The following is a 23,133-nucleotide window of genomic DNA, read 5'->3' on the forward strand; positions in this document are numbered from 1 at the left end:
CTTCATCTCCATCAAAGACCAAAGAAGGATAATATTTAAACACTAGAATTGATGGAGACAGCCGGGCGTTGGTGGCGCACGCCTTTAATCCCAGCACTCAGGAGGCAGAGGCAGGCGGATCTCTGTGAGTTCGAGGCCAGCCTGGTCTACAAGAGCTAGTTCCAGGACAGCCTCCAAAGCCACAGAGAAACCCTGTCTCGAAAAACCAAAAAAAAAAAAAAAAAAGAATTGATGGAGACATCTACTACCTGGACAGTCACATGAAGTTCCTCTGTAACACTGGGGCATCCGTCTTCAGCCCATTGGCCATAGTGTGCCTGGCAGACTTCTCAGCAAAGCAGGAAATTTTAAACTGTCCACCTGCACTGTCAGTTTGTCAGTCATTTTTCTGTGTCCTGCAGAAAGTCCAGCAGACTCTTTCATGAAGCAGGAACCCTTCAGGACTGTCCATCTTGTTTTGCAAATTCCAGAGTCACTTTCCTGTGGGTTCTGCATGTCCAGATTATACAGCAACAGTCAAACAGTTCTGGCAAGAGCAGTTTCTTGCCCAAAATGGCTAGTTTCACCATGTTGAAGGTAAAGTTCACAATGAGTTTTTTTGATGCCTATCATCCTCTCTGACGTAGATTGGTGCTGCCAAGAGCAGACATTTATCATTGTCAAGAAAAACCCTAAACCATTTTAAATGCCATTTTCTGAAGGTCTTTGAAAGGTCTGAAGAATATCTATCCATCTCAAATGCATCTCTGTATATCTAGAAAACCTAACTAACCTAAGTTTTGACTATTATAGGTAACTATCTACATTCTGTATTTAATTATACATTACATTTTAAATGAGTTATACAAACACAATACCTAAACAAGAGAAGTATACATGTCACAAAAATGACCTTAAGTTTGTATCAATAAATGAAAATCCATACCAATATAAAGTATTCATTTCTATATTGTATTCCATTTTTCCCTTTAGAAAGATTGACTGTGATCATTACCACTTATAAGCAACCCCATTTAAAAGAGAATAGAAATTTATAAGCAGTATTTGGGAATTTGGGCATTGTTCATTCTAAAATGCTTCCTGCTGGTTGGGGATGCTGTCCATACCATGGGGATCATGACAAAACACGGAAACTTGGCTAAGTCTGTGTTTTTTGTAGTCTGTAAGGCTGCATCATCTCAGCTGTTTTAGATGTTGGATCATCTATTTCCGGGGGTCTTGCTTCTTCAAACCATAGAAGCTTGGGAGGAATCCACAGCCTTTCGTTTTCTGTGGAAACACAAACAAACACTTTTTTCCCAGGTAACCTGTCCTTATATTCAAATGGAGCAGTGAAAGCACTTTTGAAGTATATAAGCTGGAGTAGTTCAGTAGCATTTCTTCTGGCAGTTGTCGCTATTTCCTCAGCAGTCAAACAATTCAAAGACAGCACAATAGCATCCAGAGACTCTTTGTACTTTTCATCTTTATGTGGCTTTTTAATTACTCTATTTCTTTTACTTTCATTTATTTACTTTTTCTCTGAGACAGGGTTTCTCTGTAGATATCTGCCTGCCTCTGCAGTGGTGGGATAAAAGACTTGTGCCACCATACCTAGTCATTATCCTGTTTCTTTTTGTCTTCCAAGCCTACATTTATTTTTTAACACACTATAAGCCTTTTAGAGGTTCTGCTTTATCTGAATCTGACTTTACTGGAAATCGTTATGTTTTTCTGGCCACATGTCTGTTATCTGCTAAACAATATTGCTAAAATCAAAGCCGCAGCTGTTTTAAGTGCTGTCTTTTTTTTTTTTTTTTTTTTTTTTTTTTTTGGTTTTTCGAGACAGGGTTTCTCTGTGGCTTTGGAGGCTGTCCTGGAACTCGCTCTGTAGATCAGGCTGGTTTCGAACTCACAGTGATCCGCCTGCCTCTGCCTCCCGAGTGCTGGGATTAAAGGCGTGCTTAAGTGCTGTCTTTCCAAGATGATGGCGGTAAGTTTACCGCCAGCACTGGCCATGTAAATCTCTGCTTGTCTCTAGCAAAACAGAGCCCACCCGAGAAAACGCTGCCACCAAGAAGCTGGGCTTGTCTCTGTTCTTTTGTTTCCAAAAATCCCTTGTAGGCTTTTGTCATTCTACATGGAAATTCATGCCCCACATTCGGTGCCATTATGTAATGAGCATTCTTCCTGCCAGCCTGGTCCCAGAGTCACATCAGTCCCAAATGAACATGCAGGATGCTAATTAATTATGAAGCTGTTGTCTGTTTGTCGGCTAGCTCTGACTTAATTTTTAACCCATAACTGCTAATCTAACTATATTTACGTGGTCTTCTCTTACTGGAGAAAGGATCCAGACCTCTTACTTCTCTCACATCCTACATCGTGACTGGCTGTGCCTCTCTTTCCCAGAATCCTCCTCGACTCCTAGTCCCACCTATCTTGCTCCCCTATTGGCAAACAGTGCTTTATTCATCAATCAATAAAACAGACACAGAAGGACTTCCCCCATCACAGTCTGACCAACAGTGGAGGTGCATTCCCCTGACTCCACATTCTCTCCAACATAAGCTGTGCTTAGTATTTTTGTTCTTAGCCATTGTTTCTAATTTAAATTGAATAAAAATTAATAAAAAAGAATGCTAAAGATAAATGGGGCATTCAGTATTCACTGGATTGCCCTTCTGACTCCTGTAAAAAAATGGAAAAAAGACAGAGAAATGCAGACTAATCTCCCTCACTAACACTGGTCCAATAATAATAGGGGAACAGGATGTTCAGGGGGTGTGGAGAGAAAGAGAGGGAGAACAAAGAAAGAGATACCTTAATAGCCAGAGCCCCTACGAGTTAGGGAGAAACCAGATGTTAGGGGAATTCTCAAGAACCCACATGGAGGACCCCAACTAAGACTCCTAGAATAGTGTAGAGGGCGCCTAAATTAGCCTTCCCCTGTAATCAGACTGGTGAATACCCCAACTATCATGGAACCAGATGCAGAGATCTACAACCAAGCTCCAGGCTGAACTAAGGGAATCCAGTCCAAGAGAGGGAGGAGGAAATTACATGGTCAAGGGAGGTCAAGATCATGATGGAGAAATCTACAGAGACCACTGAACCACGCTCATGGGAAGCCCTGAAGTCTAGTCTAGCAGCTGTGGAGTCTCCATGGGACTGAACTAGGCCATCTGCATGTTGGAGACAGTTGTGAAACTTGGGCTATCTGAGGGGCCCCTGGCAGTAGGACCAGCATCTTCCCCTGGTGCATGAGCTAGTCTGCTGGAACCCTTTCCCTTGTGAGAGAATGCCAGGAGCCTTAAGGAAAGATGGAGGGGATTGGTCCAGCCCCATCTTAATGTGCCAGGATTCATTGACTCCCCTTTTGAAGCCCTTACCTGTTAGGAGAAGTGGATGGGTTGGGCTGGTAGGGAGATGAAGTGGGGAGTAGCAGGAGTGGGAGGAATAACTTTATTTGGAATGTTAAATGAAATAAAAAAAATAATAATGAAGGGAAAATGATGAACTTATAAAAAGAAGAAAAAATACTCAATAAAATACTGGCACACTGATTCCAAGAATACATCAGAAAAATCTTCCACCATGATCATGTTGGCTTCATTCCAGTGATGCAGGGATGGCTCAGCATATGAAAATCTGTCAATGTAATCCACCACATAAACAAACTGAAAGAAAAAAATCCACGTGATCCTCTCATTACATGCTGAGAAAGTCCTTCCAGAAAATCCATCACCTCTTCCTAATAAAGGTCTTGGAGAGATCAGGGATACAAGGAACATGCGTAAACATAAGGCAGTGTACAGAAAGGCAACAGCTGCCATCATTCTAAATGGAGAGAGACTGAGAGCCTTTCCAGTAAAACCAGGAACAAGACATCACTGCCCACTTTCTCCATATCTATTCAGTATAGTACTAGAAGTTCCAGCTATAAAAATAAGATAACAAAAGGAGATAAGTGGGATACAAATTGGAAAGAAAGAAGTCAAACTGTCACTATTTGCAGATGCTATGATAATCTATATGAGTGACCCTAAAAATTCTACCAGAGAACTCTACAGTTGATCACCACCTTCAGTAATGTGGCAGGATACAAAATTAAATAAACAATATTTGTGGCTCTCCTATATACAGATGAGATGATGAGAGGGTTGATAAAGAATTCAGAGAAACATCACCCTTCACAACAGGCCCAAACAACCTAAAATATCTTGGGATAACACTAACCGTGCAAGTGAAAGACTTGTATGACAAGAACTTTAAGTCTTTGAAGAATGAAGTTGAAGAATTTTACAAAAAAATGGAAAGATCTCCCATGCTCTTGGATAGGTAGGATAAACATAGTAAAAATGGCATTCTTTTTTTTTTCTCCATAAGTGACATTTTATTCGCTTCCCTTGAACATTTGCTTTGTTGCATCCATAATTGTCTGCAATGTGGGAAGAGAAATAAAAAGAGTGACAATTAAATATTGTGTTTCATTCGGCGAAAATAAGTCTATAGAGATGGGTTTTTCAGCTTGTTTATATGGTGGATTACGTTGATGGATTTTCGTATGTTGAACCATCCCTGCATCCCTGGGATGAAACCTACTTGATCGTGGTGAATGATTGTTTTGATGTGTTCTTGGATCCGATTTGCCAGTATTTTATTGAGTATTTTGCATCAATGTTCATGAGGGATATTGGTCTGAAGTTCTCTTTCTTAGTTGTATCTTTGTGTGGCTTGGGGATCAAGGTTATTGAAGCCTCATAGAAAGAGTTTGGCAAAGACCCTTCTGCTTCTATTGTGTGGAACACTTTGAGAAGAATTGGTATAAGCCGTTCTTTGAATTTCTGGTAGAATTCTGCACTGAGGCCATCTGGACCTGGACTTTTTTTGGTTGGGAGACTTTTGATGACAGCTTCTATTTCCATAGGGGTTATAGGTCTATTTAAATTGCTTATCTGTTCTTGATTTAGTTTTGGCAAATGATAGCTGTCCAGGAAGTCATCCATTTCCTTTAAATTTTCGAATTTTGTGGAGTACAGGTTTTCAAAGTATGACCTAATGATTCTCTGGATTTCCTCAGAGTCTGTTGTTATGTCCCCCTTTTCATTTCTGATTTTGTTAATTTGCGTGTTCACTCTCCGCTGTTTGGTAAGTTTGGACAAACATTTTATAATTAATATACGCCTCTGTGTATTAATTGGGTCCAAACGGCTCTGGGACTTTGAGAGACAGAATCGTCCATCTACATCTGGGATTTGTTATATAGCTTAGACTGCCTAACCATGTGACCCAGGCTTGTCTTGAAATTACAGTCCTCTTAGTGTGTCATAAAATATTCTTCATTCTGACACTAAAGTTGTGATTTTTTTGCAGTCTTATCTTAAAGGGGGGGGGAGATATTTAATATGCTTTCTATTTGGGTGAATGTTAGACTGCCTTTTATTAATTGAATGTATTCTTTGACATGTGTATACATGTATAGAATTCATTCTAATTATTCTTACCTTCTATCTTGAGAGCACCCACATCTTCAAATCCCTTTCCCTAGTTTTGTTTTGTATTATGGTCCACTGAGATTAAACAGTGCCACCTGTGTGACTGTGAGTTGGAATTTTCAAATGGAACCTGGTGGCCTCATCATTGTACACACAATCGAAGACAATTTACTCTCCTAGAATGGGTCAGTACAATAGCTCAGCACAAGTATGCACCTGTGTGTGTGTGTGTGTGTGTGTGTGTGTGTGTGGTGTATAGGCTCCTGTATTATACATACTGAATGATGAAAGCCCAGTCCTGTGAAGGTGTAGTTCATGTTTCTCCTGCTGTGTGTTGAAGGGATTGCAATGGCTGTGTTCCACCCAAAGATGAGAGTGTGCTGCCCCTCTCTTTATCTTACAGTCTCTCTGCCATTTGCCTTGTGTTGCTGAGCTCAGAGGAACTGGTATAAATATCTTGCTTAATGCTCAAAACTCAGCCATCACTTATTCTTAGCACCTGCGAAGCCATGGGTCTCTGCATTTACCATTGCTCACTGCAAAGAAAGGGAGGCTTTTCCCATTTAGGGTGACGGTAGCCTTTGTCTGTAGGTATTAATATAGATATATAGAAGGACATTTTATCCTGTGCCATTGGAGTAAACAACAGTGTTAAGTTCCCCACTGTGGCCTATTACTTCCCCAAGCATATGCTTTTGACCAGGTTTATGAAGTTATTAAAGAGCTGTCTTTTGGTCATGCAAGAGTTGTCTTCTGTGGAGTAGGACTCAAAGCTAATTAGAGAGTAGTTGGTTGATCCCATAATAGCTTGCCATTGTTGCAAACAGGGTGCACCAATTCCAGGAGGGTCATAGCTGGTGAGCCTGCTGAAGGCTTTTCTCTTCCTGTAGCCTGTGTAGTGTCTTCTGACACTATGAAAGGTTGCCAAAATAGAGGAGACTTTCAGCTGTTATCTCTGTACCTCCAACCAAGATGTGCTGTGTCTTAAGCCATAGGTTCTTATCATCTAGCTGTGGAAGACAACCAAGATTCTACCTTGTGGCTTTGTAGGGCTGGGAAACCAAAAGCATGACAACTCTTCTTCTATAGCAAAGTTGGCTTCATTTCTGTGATGACCTCTGTGATTCTGACACATCTTAAAATTGTATTTCTATTTCAATGTGTTGTTACAGATGATGTTGGCCAATGGGGTCACATAGATCCTCAAATATTTCAGGCTATAGAGCATATTCCCTGGTACTTCTTTCTTCGAAATTGTCTTTTTTAAAAAATGTATTATATATTTAAATTAGAAACAAGCTTGCTTTACATATCTGTCCCAGCTCCCTCTCCCTCCCCTCCATGTCTACTCTCTCTCACCAGCCCCCTCTGGCTCCCCACCCAACCCCCACTCTGTTCCCCAGGGAGGGTATAACCCTCCATGGGGGATCTCTAAAGTCTGTCATTTCCTTCAGGGAAGGGCCTAGGCCCTCCCCCAAGTGTGCAGATTGAGAGAGCATCCCTCATTGTGGGATGGGCACCCAAAGTCCATTTGTGTGCCAGGGATAAATTCTGATCTACTACCCAAAGCCCCATAGATGGCCTAGGCCTCCTCATTGACACCCACATTCAGGTGGTCTGGATCAGTCCCATGCTGGCCTCTCCACCATCAGTCTGGGGTCCAAGAGCTCACCCTTGTTCAGGTCAGCTGTTTCTCTGGGTTTCACCAGCCCAGTTTTGATCCCTTTGCTCATCACTCCTCCCTCTCTGTCACTGGGTTCCAAGAGTGCAGTTCAGTGTTTAGCTGTGGGTGTAGAAACTGTCTTTTCTTTACATCCTTCCTGCACTACTCATGTTAGCCTGGTCAAGAAACCAAATACCAGGGTCCCATGTCATTTGACAACGTGGGTGTCTATCTGAGCAGTTGGTTAGGCTATAAAAGCCAATAACCAATGATTTGTGGGTCAGAAGCTTAGGAGCATTCTCAGGTCAGCGACACATGCACTTGGTACTGCAGAGGCTGAAGGTCTGAGACTGGAGAGGCCGCAGGCCTGGGGAAAGGGGTGCCTTGTTTCTGTTCCTAGCAGACAGAGTTGGGCCAGAGAGGCCAGACAACCACAAGTTGAGCAGAAAGAGGGAGAGTCCCAGGCCTGACAGACACAGGATGGGTCATGAGATTATTTGTATACCCAGGCCTGACAGACCCCATTTCCTGGGCCATGTGTCACGTTACCACATTTGTGTGCGTTCCATGTTTCTTGATGATCCCAAAGTGGAGCCAACTAAGGTTCTTGGAAGACAGCTTGGTCTGCACACCCTGGGTGGAGACTCACAGTTAGGCTGAGCCATTCTGAGGCAAGTCAGCCTGCATTTCTCTGACCCTCCCCCATGCCTGCCTCCCTTCACACCGGAAGTACCAGCCCCACCTCTAACCTCCATTTCCTGATGTAGACAGGAATACGGACACCGAGTCCTGAGGATTGCTTTCCAGTTGCTGCTCAGCACACCTGGACTTCAGCATATCGAAGGCATGAAGGGGAGCCACAGCAGATTCAGCAAGTCCACTATGATTCTGGGAACACACATATTATGCTCAGTGAAACCTGCAAGCCTTGGGGAAGACCTGTTTCATGAGTCAGGCCAGCTGGGCCAACACCCTGAAGATCAGTACAGAGATGCGGGAGTTTTCAGAGAAGCCGATGGGTGGGTGGGGGCCATATGTTTCCTGAAGCTGGCTTACCTGCAGGGAGAATGAGCTTGAAACACTGCCTTCCCACTTGAACACATGACGGTAGATGGCAGCGCCAGCAGCCTGTTCAGCCCTGCACAGCTCCATCTCCTCGGTTTCCAGCACCTTCTTCTGCCCAAGTTCTTTATTCAGCAGCGTCCCCTCCTCCAGCCTGTGGATGTCCCTAGTCCAGCATCACCACTGGCTGCTAGCATTCCAGCATCTGAAAAAGGTGAGTATTGGGCCCAGGCTGCCAGGAGACTCCATACCTCCTCCTACTGGCCACTGGATGTCTGACTATGAACATTCATGACTGCATGGAATCATCTCTTCTGCTGAGAGCTCCCTAAACAGGCTTTACTGTGATGAGCAGACCCATTCCTTCCCTCTGGATGCATAAATTTAGACCTAAAGGGAAGCTGACACCAGCACTGTGCACGCGACTTTGTGGCCAACTGCTCTGGGTTCCTAGGCTCAGTGAGGTTTTGTATTGCGCATGTGCGTTTCCCAAGTGATAGAGGTGGTTTTCTCATGTGGCAGGGGGCGTGGCATGATGGTTCAGTTTGATGATGTTATTTCCAGGCAGTGTGGCTGGCTGGGTCGCGGTGCTGTATTTCTGAAGCTAGTTGGGCCCACACAATGACCAGAGATAAACGTCGCAAGTCAGTTTGGCATGTGTGATGAGAATGGAAAACGTTTATCTTGCCACCATGACACAGCTGTCGCTCCCATCTGTGCAGAGTGGACCTGAGGTGCCAGTCAAGAGTGTGCATGCAGAGGGAAGTGGGCAAGGACAAGAAGGGGCATTTAAGACTTATACAGTGATTCCGGGCAGTTGTGGCACACACCTTTAATCCCAGCACTCGGGAGGCAGAGACAGGCGATCTCGAGACCAACCTGGTCTACAGAGCGAGTTCCAGGACAGCCTCCAAAGCCACAGAGAAACCCTGCCTCGAAAAACCAAAAGAAAAATTTTGTACACTGCCACTTTGGGAGGTGTTTTGTCTCATAATACTTGGTTTGGGCATTTTTTTAACCTTGCTGATCCTTTGCATATGAATTTGTCGTCCTTGCCCTCCATGCTGTAGACATGATTTCCATGTTGATTGGGGCATCTGTCACAAGTGTGGATCATGGTGACAGGAAGCTGCTGGTGACTGTGAAGAGTCAGTGCTGGCTGTGGGGAATGAGTTTGGCTCCAGGAACAAACATTACAGGATTTCTGTGCATCTATTCTGACACCAGCTTCCCAGGGTGGAAGGGGCAGACGCAATTCCCCTGCTCTCATGTCTTTGGGGTCACCCTGCACACACCTACATCACTAAGGTCAGCTCTTCTGTGTTGCCTAGGCAAGGTGTTGGGGTCATTCTGCCTAATGTTGCTGCTGGTTAGAGGCGGGGCCAGCTCTCTAGCTCTGGTGACCTTAATGAGGGCTCTCCCACTTACACTAGGCTGGAGGGGCATGGGTGGTGCCAGAGGGGCATGGGCAGGGCTTCCCTCCCCTTTGTACACCACCATATGGTAGATGAGGGGTAGGAGCAGGTCTCTCACTCTCAATATTTCAGGCCCAGGATATTCACTCCTCCATCAACAATGGGGCCAGCTCTACTGTGTTGCCCAGGCTAGGTGCAGGGCCCACTCTCCCCAGTTTTAAGGCACATACTTGTAGGGGTGAGCTCACAAAATAGTCTACACCCAAAAGAGGTGTGAACAAAGATACCAGCACTGGTGAGGATAAAAGGAAGGAAAAGAAAAAGTACTCTCTTGGAAGCCTGCCACACTTCTGACCGTTCAGCTGGTTTGTAAGTTCTTTCTCTTGTCAATAAATATATTTCATATTGCATTGACCTCCCTCAACACATGCTTTTACACATTCTTTCACACATAGAAATATGTAGTGTTATGCTCTAGAATCCTCACATATACCTACAATGTTGAGTATTCTCACAGTTATTCTCATTTAGCATGCATTTTATATGCTCACTCTGTTCAATGATCACACACCTGCATACTTAAATGAACAGTGTTACACACACAATCTCACATGAATGTGCTTAAAAACATATCAACATGTTCAGATACACACAGAATCATAAGGTTACAACTTCACATATTCTTCATACATCCTTGCACATAACTATATGCTATGTGATTGTTAGTTTTTATGAGCTAACATTAACCTAGATATTAGCTGAGAATAAGAAATCTCAATTGAGGAACTGTCCCTGTCAGTTGGCCTGTGGTCATATCTTGAGTCCTTGTCTTCATTACTATTAATGAAGGAGGAGCCAACCCACTGTGGGCGGGGCTACAAAGAAAAAGCTTCTCTTAACAGAATCAGTGTTTTTGATTTTAGCCATTCTGATCAGTGTAAGAAGGAATCTCAGAGTTGTTTTGATTTGCATTTCCCTGATGACTAAGGATGTTGAGCAATTTCTCAAGTGTCTTTCCATCATTTGAGATTGTTCTATTGAGAATTCTGTTTAGATCTGTATCCCATTCTTGAATAAATTTTTTAAAAATTAAAAACAATTGTATTTTACATAACAATGCCAGTTCCCACTCCCTCCTTTCCTCCCATTCCCCCCACTATCTCTCCATCCCACCCACCATTCACTCCTCAGAGAGGGTGAGGCCTCCTATGGGGGGATCATCAAAGTCTGTCATCATTTGGGGCAGGACCTAGGGCCTCCCCTTTGTATCTAGGCTGAGAGATTATCCCTCCATAGGGAATGGGCTTCAAAAGCCCTCTCATACACTAGGTATAAATACTGGTTCCACTGCCAGTGGCCTCATAGACTGCCCAAGCCCCCCCCCCCCAATTGACACCTATGGTTCAGTCCAATGCTGGTTCACCAACTGTCAGTCTGTGGTCTGTGAGCTCCCACTTGCTCAGGTCAGCTGTGTCTGTGGGTGTAGAGAGAAGCCTTTTCCTTGCCAGCTGCTTTGGTTTTTCCCCCGCCAGTCGTCTGGGCTCTGCCGCGTTGTAGTCCCCAAATAATACACAAGACGCTGTATTAATTATGAAGCTGTTGGCCTTGTTTGTTTCTTACTAGCTAGCACTGACTTAAGTATTTACCCCATCTAAGTATTTCTCTTACCAGACGGACATCTTACTTCTCTGGTGGGCTACATGATGACTCCCTGTGTTTCTCCTACCCAGAGTCCTCCTCAATTCCTAGTCCCACATATCTTGTTTCCCTATTGGCCAATAGTGCTTTATTGACATATACACAGGACTTCCCGATCATGTGGGTTTCCCCAACATGGTCTTGACCCCTTTGCTCATCACTCCTCCCACTCTACAACTGGATTCTAGGAGTTTGGCTCAGTGCTTAGTTGTGAATCTCTGCTTCTGCTTCCATCGGCTATTGGATGAAGGCTCTAGGATGGCATTTAAGGTAGTCATCTCATTATAGGGGAAGGACATTTAAGGTAGCCTCTTGGCTATTGCTTAGATTCTTAGTTGGAGTCATCATTGTGGATTTCTGGGAATTTCCTTAGTGTCAGGTTTCTCGTTAAGCCCATAATGACTCCCTCTATCAAGGTATTTCTTTCCTTGATCTCCTTCTCTGCTCTTCCCTCAACTAGACCATTCTGATCACTCATGTTCTCCTCCCCCACCTGTTCTCCTCTCCTTTTTCTCCTCCCTCCCTCCCCCTCACCCCATGCTACCAATTTATTCAGGAGCTCTTGTCCCTTTCCCTTCTGGGGGGGTACATGTATGTCTCTCTTAGGTTCCTCCTTGTTTCCTAGCTTCTCTGGGATTGTGGACTGTAGGCTGCTTATCCTTTGCTCTATGTCTAATATCCACTTATGAGTGAGTACATACCATGCTTTTCTGGGCTACCTTACTCAGGATGGTTTCTTCTAGTTCCATTCATTGCCTTAGAATTTCAAGATTTCATTGTTTTTTTTTCCACTGAGTAGTACTCCATTGTGTGAATGTACCACATTTTCATTATCGATTCTTCAGTCGAGGGGGATCTAGGTTGCTTCCAGGTTCTGGCTATTAAAAATAATGCTGCTATGGACATAGTTGAACAGATGTTCTTTTGGTATGAGTGTTCAACCTTTGGGTATATACCTAAGAGTGGAATTGCTGGGTCTTGAGTTGATTGATTCCCCTTTTTCCTGAGAAACCACCACACTGATTTCCAAAGTGGTTGTATAAATTTGCATTCCCACCAGCAATAGAAGAATGTTCCCCCTTTTCCACATCCTCTCCAGCATGAACTGTTGTTGGTGTTTTGATTTTAGCTATTCTGATAGCTGTAAGATGGTATCTCAGAATTGTTTTGATTTGCATTTCCCTGATGGCTAAGTATGTTTAGCAGTTACTCAAGTGCCTTTCAGCTACTGGAGATTCTTCTGTTGAGAATTTTCTATTTAGATTTGTATCCCCTTTTAAAATTGTATTATTTGGTGTTTTGGTAACTAGTTTCTGGAGGTCTTTTTTCATTTTGGAGATCAGCACTTTATCAGATGTGGGGATGGTGAAGGGTGTGCTCCACTACCATGAATGAGCATTTTTGAAATATTAATTTTACCAACCCATAAATACTGTATGTCTTTCATCTTTTTAGTGTGTTTCTCAATCTCTTTCTTTAGAGATTTGAATTCCTCATTGCGGAAGTCTTTCATATGCTTTTAAGGCCTATTCCAAGGTATTTTATTGTCTTTGATACGATTGTAAAAGTGAGTGCTTGTATGATCTCTTTCTTAGTGATTGTTGGTGGTGTATAGAAAGTCTATTGATTTTTGCAAGTTGATATTTACCCTGCCATTTTGTTGAAATTGCTGATTTTCTCTATTTTCTGGCAGGATTTTGGTTGTCTCTTACGTGTAATATCATATAATATGTAAATTGAGATAATTTGACTCCTATTTCTTACGCTTCTCATTTTTTTTCTTTTTATTTGTTTTTGCCTTCTTGCTCTGGCTAGGGTTTCCTACACTATATTTAAAATGAATGAAGCTAGTGCACATCTCTGTGTCAGGAAGTCAACTGATAGTCCTACCCAGCTCTGAAAACTATGAATGACAACAATGAACAACATGGATAGATATTCGTGAAATGCAATTAGTGACACTCACGTGTTGGTGGAAACCGACTGTCTAATTCAACATCAGAATACTCGACAGGAGGTAAATCCTGCCTGGTACTATACACCTAGCTATGGAGATGATGGATCTTAGAAGAGAATATATGTGTGCTAGACTGGCACAATTCTAAATCTTACCCTTATACCCCAAGATAAGTGTGTCTATCACCTCTCACCAAAGAAGCTTCTGTTCACAGCAAATAGTTGTATACCCAAACCAAGTCAGGACTTTGGAGAACCACAACTGGACACAATGTGGAGATCAATGGATTGTGGAGATTTCAGCCCCAATGGATATATCTACATCATAGCTCCTACGCCTCTGGCTCAGGGAACAACATGCAAGAGAGTGTGGAAAAGTTATACTAGGAAGTCTGCTGTGAAATATTCTCTCTAGAAATGGCTGTATAAACAAGATCAAAGCAACGACATTATCAATAGACATGCTTATGTGGAATGGGGAGATAATACCATAGGTTCTCACCGGTAGACAAAGAACTACAGATAACTAGTAACATTTTAGTGCAAATTAGTCTCTCCCATGGAAGAGACCCCTATGGGTGATCTAATGCACAATAGTAAGCTCTAAAAACATATACGCACAAACAACAAAAACAAATTCAGCAGGTACATTTATATATTTGTGCAGATATAAGTATATATATGTATGATATTGCTAATAAATGAAAAATAGGCTATTAAATTGAGAATGAGAGATATAGAGATTGTTGAAGGGAAGGTCCCTGGGACTAACTTGTGAAGGAAAGGGAAAAAGGAAAATGATGTAATTCTATTTTAGTTAAAAATGTGATTCTAAATGTTAACAAATTCAGAAAAATTGACATAATTCTGTATATCTTTACTGACCATAATGTAATAAACTTAAATCAATAACCGAGGAATCTCTGTCATTTAAACAAACTAATCAATGATTAAATAACATAATGATGAATTTGTCACAGAAGAAATCCAGAAAGAAAAATAAAGATTCCTGGAACTAAACCAAAATGAAAACATCACAAGAAAACCTCTGGGGCACAAAAACAGTCCTAAGAGGGAAGCATAATAGTATGTGCCATTATTAAAAAATAATAGGGTACAAATAAATAACTTAATGATGCAACTCAAGAATTTGTAAGAAGAACAAAAAAAAAACTAATCCCAATAGAGTATATAGGAAAAAAGTAAAAATAATAGGAAAAACTAAGGAAACACAGATGAAGATAATACAAAGAACCAACAAATATAAAATCTGGTTCTTTGAAATGGTAAGTTGAATCAGTGGACATTTGACATAATTTCATTTAGTTCCATGAATCTAATGTTAGTATTCATAGTTATCAAGGTTTCTTTAAATAGTCTCAGTAGTGGTGATTTAAGGGTGATGACTTTCTTATGTTTCTGAATATTGTCAATGTCTTCATCAATTTGAAAAGTAATATTCCTTTCCCATTAATTTCCACAAGACACTCTTTGCCTCTTTTAGCTTTCAGACAAGAATGAAAAGTGCTGAGTGTTTCCTCTTCCATACTATTATAATAATACAATTGTTTGCAAATGGACAATGAAGTCAAGGATTGTAGTGAACATAGTTTGTGAAAAAAAAAGAACATCAAAAGTCAAGAATGATAAAATTCCTGGAGCTATTAATGGTTGTAAACCTAAACCAAGTCATGGCTTTGAAGGACTCATGAGACCTATTAACTATAGGACCCATTCACCAGAAAAGACACAAAACAAGCATGAAGCAAACATTAGGTCAGGGTGACGTTATGGTCTTAGTCGGTTATGTTTTTGGATGGTAGACAAGCACATAGAGGTGAATAAATCAAGTTTGATTTGCCTGACATTTAATCAGCTGTCTTGGGAACAGATACTCCACAAGAAAAACTCATTTCTATGAAGAGCAAAGTCCCATAGGAAAGTTACATAATCAGGGTTGAGATGACAAGAGGGAATAATGCACATAATAGGCAGGTATACAGAGCTTTGAATACTTCCCCTACCTTTGACTCTTCATTGCAACCTTTCTGTGGACAGGACATTTATGCTTTCTTTAATGTGTTTGCCTGTCTTGGAAGATGATATATGACCCCTTCCTGCTGTCTTAAGACTATCTTCAGTCCTTATTTTGTACCATCCAGGGAGAAAACTAGATTTCTAATCAGGGTCTTTTTATACAGAGGCCTTATCCAGGTGAGTCTGAGGGCTCAACAGGTGTGGCAGAAATAAGACTGAGAGATCAAAAGCAAGACCAAGTGTGTAAGGTCACCTGGCTAGAAGTTTACAGTTGTCAGCAGCCTCTTATCTCATTAATTCCCTGATACAGTCTTCTGAAGAGGAGGGAGTTCTGTCCAAGTGGAACCTCTATCTAAGGGGTCTTTATAATCAGTTTGTTAGTATAGAGAAATATTGCATTAACTGTGGAGGAACATGCAGTGAAGTAAGGATGTTCCTTATTTCTGAGATGAAATAATATAGCTTATTCTTAATGTATTCCACATAGTTTTTACTTTAGGCTTTTCCTGTATTGTTAAATCGTCTCTCACCTTACTAATGAGTTTTTGCAGCATTGCAGATAATTTTGTTCATGAAATCTATATGCAAGGTTTTAAAAATATTCTTTTGAAATGTGTGGTATGTTTTAACAGAGTTTTATACTTTGACATTTTGTATACATTAGCTACAGGACTAGTATCATCTTTAGTCAAGCTTGATAGCCATATTTTCAAGTTTTTGTTTAAATATTTAAATTCTAAAACAAGCAGTCTCTACTGAAATCATATACATTCAAGCAACACTAAACAGACTTAACAGGTTGTATTTATATATTTATGCATATATGGATATCTATCTACACATCTATATGTATATTTGTAAGGACATGAATCTGGGAGTAAATGATGAAGGGAGGACATGGGAAGAGTTAGAAGGAGGAAAAAGAAGAGAGAAAGTGATATAATTATAATTTTTAAATATTAAAAATATAGTTAGAACATATAGCTGAACTTAAATAATGCATTAGTATTTGTTGCATTTTTTGTGTACTGAGACTTGATTTCCAATTAATTTAATAGTTACTGAGCATGTACTATGTACCACAATACTTGAAAAGCATTGTGGTATTAATTTATTTATAGGTCAGTTTAAATTCCATTATGAATTCCTTTTGGAAACATTAATTGATGTTCTACTTAATTTATTTAATGTGAATGTTTTAGAATGAATTCATTAAATCTGACTTTATTCTTCTGCCACATTTTTTGATGCATAATATCTCCTTTTTAAAACCTTATTCCAAATAATACAAACACATTTGTCCATCTATGAAAGTAGAAATGAGAACAGAACAGAGTACTTCTCATTTGGATCTTTAATTCCAATTTCAATCCAAAGTATTGTAATAAATGTGCATATGATGCAATGCCCTCAGGAATGAGGCACACCAGCACTTTATTAGTGTAAAAGGTAGAGTTGTCCTGGTGGGCATGGGATTTATGTAATGTAATATGGAGGAGTTTGTAGAGTTTGAAGATACTAGGCAAATTACAGTGCTCCTGTGTTATTTATTCAAGGAGATAAATTCTGAAAGTCCAGAGTAAAATAGAAAATATACCCTATGGAAAAATGAAGGTCTAACCTGCTATGGTCTGTATGATAAATTATTTGTATTTGTGTTTCTGTATCTGGTGCATGCCACAGAACCAGACACACTGATGTTTCATTGTAGAAACAGGACATTTTTATTACATAAATTGAGTAGATCAGTAATCTCAGAGGCCAAAGAGTGGGAATTGGAGGATAGGAAAACTTAAAGACAGGAAGTCATATCAAGACTTCCAGGGAAGAAGATTGTGCCCTATTTGACACACCAGAGTGATTGTAGCTAACATACCATAAACTCCCAGTATCTAGAGGATAATATTTTGACTGCTTTAATCACAGGAATTCCTGGTGGTAAATATATGAATTATTTAGACTTGGTTATTATGTCATGTATACATGTATATACATTATGAATATATTGTATAATACAATATATTCAATTATTATGTGCAAGTTAAAATTCAAATTAATCTGAAATGATGTAGGGAACATTTCTTACACTTCACATGTGTTGTTCTCTTCTCTTTGCATTGTTTTCACCAAATGGAAGTTCAGCCTGTAAGTATGTGAGCACCAAATTGATAAAATAGTTTGTCTTCTGTGAAGTTTGCTTTGATGTTTTATTGTTTTTGTGACTACTTGAGGGATGTAACTGGGTTTGAAGTGCAGCCAGAATCAAGGAAGTTTTTCTTACTTTCAATCTCTCAGGAATCTCTGGAGCTAATTAGATACTATTACCCCTGGAGACATTTTTGTTAAAAATAAAATTTGTATTCGTCTGTGCTTATAGAGCTAATGTATTATAATTAATCGCTGGGCATAATATGATCATGCTAAAATATAATCTCAGAGGTATATAAGATGCATGACCAATATTACATTTTATTTCCCAAGTATAACAAAGAATTCATTAAAAACGTTTGTAATACAAGCCTTCTTGGGTAAAGGCTTAGAGTGAGATAGTTCCGAGTAAGTCATACCAGGGAATGCCCTCAAAACAATGCACTCATGCACAGAGCAGGAATTACTGTCCTAACAGTATAGTATAAACTATAGTTTTTCTGTTTAGTTAATGCTGCATATCTTATATATAATAATGTAATACATCAGCTTACTTTTTCCTTTCTTTGTTATATTAGCTCTATGGAGTTGAAAAATGACACACAAATTTCAAAATTTATTCTCCTTGGAATTTCAGAGGATCCTCTATGGCAACCCTTCCTTTTTGGACTGTTTTTGTTCATGTACCTGGTCACTCTGCTTGGGAACCTGCTCATCATCATTGCCACAGTTACAGATTCCCATCTTCACACACCCATGTACTTTTTCCTTTCTAACCTGTCCTTTGCTGACATGTTTTACCTCTGCTAGCATCCCAAAGATGCTAGTGAACATACAGACACAGAACAAGGCAATAACGTATGAAGGCTGTATTGCCCAGGTATACTTTTTCATATTGTTTGGAGTTTTGGACAACTTTCTTCTAGCTGTGATGGCCTATGACCGGTACGTGGCAATCTGTCACCCTCTGCACTATACGGTCATCATGAACCGCCACCTCTGTGGGTTGCTGGTTCTTGGGTCCTGGGTCACAACAGCGTTGAATTCCTTGCTACAGAGTTCAATGGCATTGCGGCTGTCCTTCTGTACTGACTTGAAAATTCCCCACTTTGTTTGTGAGCTTAATCAACTGGTGCTTCTTGCCTGTAATGACACCTTCCCTAATGACATGGTGATGTACTTTGCAGCTGTACTGCTGGGGGGAGGTCCTCTTGCTGGCATCCTTTACTCTTATTCTAAGATAGTTTCCTCCATACGTGCCATCTCCTCATCACAGGGCAAATACAAAGCATTTTCCACCTGTGCATCTCATCTCTCAGTTGTTTCATTATTCTATTCTACACTCTTGGGTGTGTACCTTAGTTCTTCTGTTACCCAAAACTCACACTCAACTGCACGAGCATCTGTGATGTACAGTGTGGTCACCCCCATGTTGAACCCATTCATCTACAGTCTGAGGAATAAGGACCTGATGGGAGCTCTCAGAAGACTCTTCAGAAGGAAACCATGAGAGAGACATTCACCAAGAAGTGCCCATGGTCTGGGCAGCAAATCCAGGCATCACAAATCTTCAATCAAATAATTCAAGAGAATTTCCTCTTTCCCCTTATTTCCTAGGGTTTTGATTTCTTTTGATAGCTTTACCAATTTTCTGTAGCATCATTAGTAAACTTTTCCCTTTCTAATATCTGATATTTTCCAATTTTCCAGTATTCTTCCCAGTATCACATTAGAGGCAATCTGTAGATTCTCATTTATTTTACACAGCTGTGAGTTGTTCTGGTACTATGGGATAAACTGCCCTTAATGAGATCCTTGATGTGATTTTACTAGAGAAGAAATTCTGTGACCATTTTTTTTAACCAGTTTTCTGTTCATCTTTTTATATTGCTGCCTTAACTCTACTTACAGTGTAGACTTCAAAGTAGTAGTACTTTTATATTCGTGCAAGATCATAATCCTGATTAGGATACTATCTCTATGCCCAATTTCGTGTTCATAAAGCCCATTTTACTCCTTGGTACAGAATACTAGTGAAAGAGTCATATAAAATATACATTGATGTGTACTGTTCTCATGTTCCTGCCATGGCACATGTTCTAATGGCATGTGGTGTACTTTCCAGCTGTCTTGATGAGTGACCATCCCTCTGCTGGCATCCTTTACTCTTATTCTAAGGTAGTTTCATTGTTCCTAAAACCTTTTGTACAGGAAGATAAATTTGAAACATTAATTGTCTTAATGTGGTTTCCAAGTTAGAAAAGACATTCTATACGTAAACATTTAATAATACATTAAAATTCCAGTAATACTTTTCATGTAATATCCAGTTTATGATATATGTGTATGTGTGTAAGTGTTAAAGCTCAGTGTCCAAACATGAAGCATTTATTAAATAGTCGCTTATGTAAGGCAAAGGACACAGTCAACAAGACAAAAAGGCAGCCCACAGAATGGGAAAAGATATCCACTAACTCTACATCTGACAGAGGGCTGATCTCCAAAATTTACAAAAAACTCAATAAGCACGTCTCCAAAACACCAAAGGATCCAACTAAAAAGTGGGCTACAGAATTAAATAGAGAATTCTCAGTGGAGGAGTCTAAACTGGCTGAGAGACACTTGAGAAAGTGCTCAACACCCTTAGCCATTAGGGAAATGCAAATCAAAACAACTCTGAGATACCATCTCACTCCTGTCAGAATGACTAAAATCAAAAACACCAATGACAGCTTATGCTGGATGTGGAGAGGATGTGGAGAAAGGGGAACACTCCTCCACTGCTGGTGGGAGTGCCGACTTGTACAGTCACTCGTCACTTTGGAAAGTATGGAGATTCCTCAGGAAAATGGGATTCAGTCTACCACAAGACCCAGCATGTCTACTCTTAGGCATATACCCAAAAGATGCCCATTCACACAAGGATGTCTGTTCCACTATGTTCACAGCAGCATTATTTGTAATAGCCAGAACCTGGAAGCAACCTAGATGCCTCACAGCTGAAGAACTGATAGATTGATGGCTGAGAGACCAGCAGGGGACTGATCCAGACCCCCTGAATGTAGTGTCAGTGAGGAGGCCTCGGCAATCTCTGGGGTCTTGGGTAGTAGATCAGTGTTTACCATGGTGTACGAATGAACTTTGGGAGCCCATTCCACATGAAGGGATGCTCTCTCAGCCTGGATAAATGGGGGAGGGCATAGGCCCAGCCCCAGATGAAATGACAGATTCTGGAGATTCCCCCATGGAAGGTCTCACCCTCCCTAGGGAATGGTGTAGGGATTGGGTTGGGGGGCTAGTGGAGGGGCAAGGGAGAAGGGTGGGAGAGGGAGATGGGATCGACATGTGAAGCAATATGTTTCTAATTTAAATAAAAGTATAATGGAAAAAATAACAGATCCATGTGAAACGGCCTCATTAAAAATTTCAAGAGTGGGACTAGAGGAATGCTTCAGTGATTTAAGAGCACTGGCCATTCTTCCAGAGGTCCTGGTTCAATTCCCAGCCCACAAATGGTGACTAACAACCATCTGTAACTCCAGTTTCAGGGACTGTGACACTCTGTTCTGGCCTACGTGGGCAATGTGCTCACACACATACAAGCAGGAAAACACCCCTACACATAAAATAATAACACACAAATCTTTAAGAAATAGTTCAAAGCTTCCTACAAATCTCTTCCCTTGTGCTAAATCAATAATATTACCCTTTAAATATCTCCTCATGAGCATTAATGTACTGAATAAAAATCAAATTTACTATTATTTTCATTTTGTCTCATGTTCTGAAATCTCTTCAATGCACACAGGTAAAGAAAGGCTTGAATAAGAACTATAGTCTTAAGTACACTTACTGTAAGAATGATGTGGGACAGAAGATGTCCCTGCATAAACACACAAACACATACATACGCATACATCTAAACACACATACATGAACACACACGCACAGACATATACACACATATACACACCACACACACACACAAATACACACACACACACACACATACACATACCATGAAAAGGCAACATAACTCCCCCAGGATATAGAATTTCTCAGCTACTGAAATGGGTAAAGATTTTTTTCCATTAAAATTTTTTATTTAATTTTACATTCCAATCACAGTTCTCCCACCCACCCCCTCCTACTACCCCTTGCCTCTTCCCATCCCCTTACCACTGCCTAGCTCACCCCAAGTCCACTCCTCCTCAGGAGCTCCCATGAGGTGAGGAGCCAACATAGTATGGCTTAATAGGTTGGGGCAGGGCTCAGCCCCTTTACCATATATTAAGACTGAACATGCCACCCCATCATAGGGAGTGGATTCCAACAAGCTTCTCATGTACTGGTATTATATTGTGGTCCTACTGCCACTGATTATTGCATCTCATCCTAAGGAATAGGCTCCCACAAGCTAGTTCATGTACCAGGTTTATATCATGGACTACTGCCAGGACAACTGTCTCCCACATACAGAGGTCTAAGTTCACTCCTCTGGAGTTTTCACAGTTGTAGGTCTAGATTTCATGAGTTTCCAAGAGCTTGGCTCAGCTATCTCTGTAGATTTCTCCATCATGATCTTGACCTCCCTTGCTCATACATTTCCTCTTCCCTTTGTTTGACTGGATTCCCAGAGCATGACCTTGTTATGATTCTTGGTTATGAATATCTGCATCTGGTTCCATCAATTACTGGATGAAGGCTCTATGATGTATACATCAATCTGATTAGCCAGTTCAGGAACCCTCTCTATTATTGCTAGGAGTCTTAGTTAAGGTCCTTCTGTGGATTCTTGGGAGTTACCCTATCACCAAGTTTCTCCTAAGCCCACAGTGACTCTATTAAGATATCTTTTTCAATACTCTTCCACTGCATCCCTTCCCCCATAGGCCATCTTGTTCCCTTCTCTTCTCATATCTCCTCCCCTCCCCTAGACATCCCACCATGCCCCCCCCCGTTTTCCCTGTAGATATTATCTAGTTTCTCTTCCCAGGGTGATCCATGGTGTCCCTCTTAGGGTCCTCCTTGCTACCTAGCTTCTATGGTGTTGTGGACTTTAGTCTGGTTATCCTTTGCTTTACTTCTAATATGCACTTATGGATGAACACATACCATAGGTGTCTTTCTGAGTCTGTGTTACCTCATTCAGGATGCTTTTTTTTCTAGTTATAGCCATTAGTTTGAAAATTTCATGGGGTCATCATTTTTACAGCTGAGTAGTACCCCACTGTGTAAATGTACCACATTTTTTCTCATTCATTCTTCAGTTGAGAGGCATCTAGGTTGTTTCCAGGTTCTGGCTATTATGAATAATGCTTCTATGAACATTGTTGAGCAAATGTCCTTGTGGTATTATTGGGCATCCTTTGTGTAAATTCCCAAGAGTGGAATCACTGGGTCTTGTTGTAAATTGACTCCCATTTTTCTTAGAAACTAACATACTGATTTCCAAAATGGCTGTACAGGTTTGCACTTCTACAAACAGTGGAGGAGTGTTTCCCTGACTCCACATCCTCTCTAACATAAGCTGTTCTCAGTATTTTTTATCTTAGCCATTCTGACAGGTATAAGATGGCATCTCAAGGTCATTTTTGCATTTCCATGATGATTAAGGATGTTGAGCACTTCCTTCAATGTCTTTTGACCATTAGAGATTCTTCTGGTGAGAATTCTC

At 40.8% G+C, this 23,133-nt stretch overlaps 1 pseudogene; it reads left to right on the forward strand.

Moving 5' to 3' along the window:
* Nucleotides 1–18,038: 18,038 nt before the first annotated feature.
* LOC121141807 lies at nt 18,039–22,683 on the forward strand (annotated as a pseudogene).
* Nucleotides 22,684–23,133: the final 450 nt, after the last annotated feature.

This window comes from Mesocricetus auratus, unplaced genomic scaffold (genome assembly GCF_017639785.1).
Source record: "Mesocricetus auratus isolate SY011 unplaced genomic scaffold, BCM_Maur_2.0 Super-Scaffold_100008, whole genome shotgun sequence".
Taxonomy (NCBI): domain Eukaryota; kingdom Metazoa; phylum Chordata; class Mammalia; order Rodentia; family Cricetidae; genus Mesocricetus; species Mesocricetus auratus.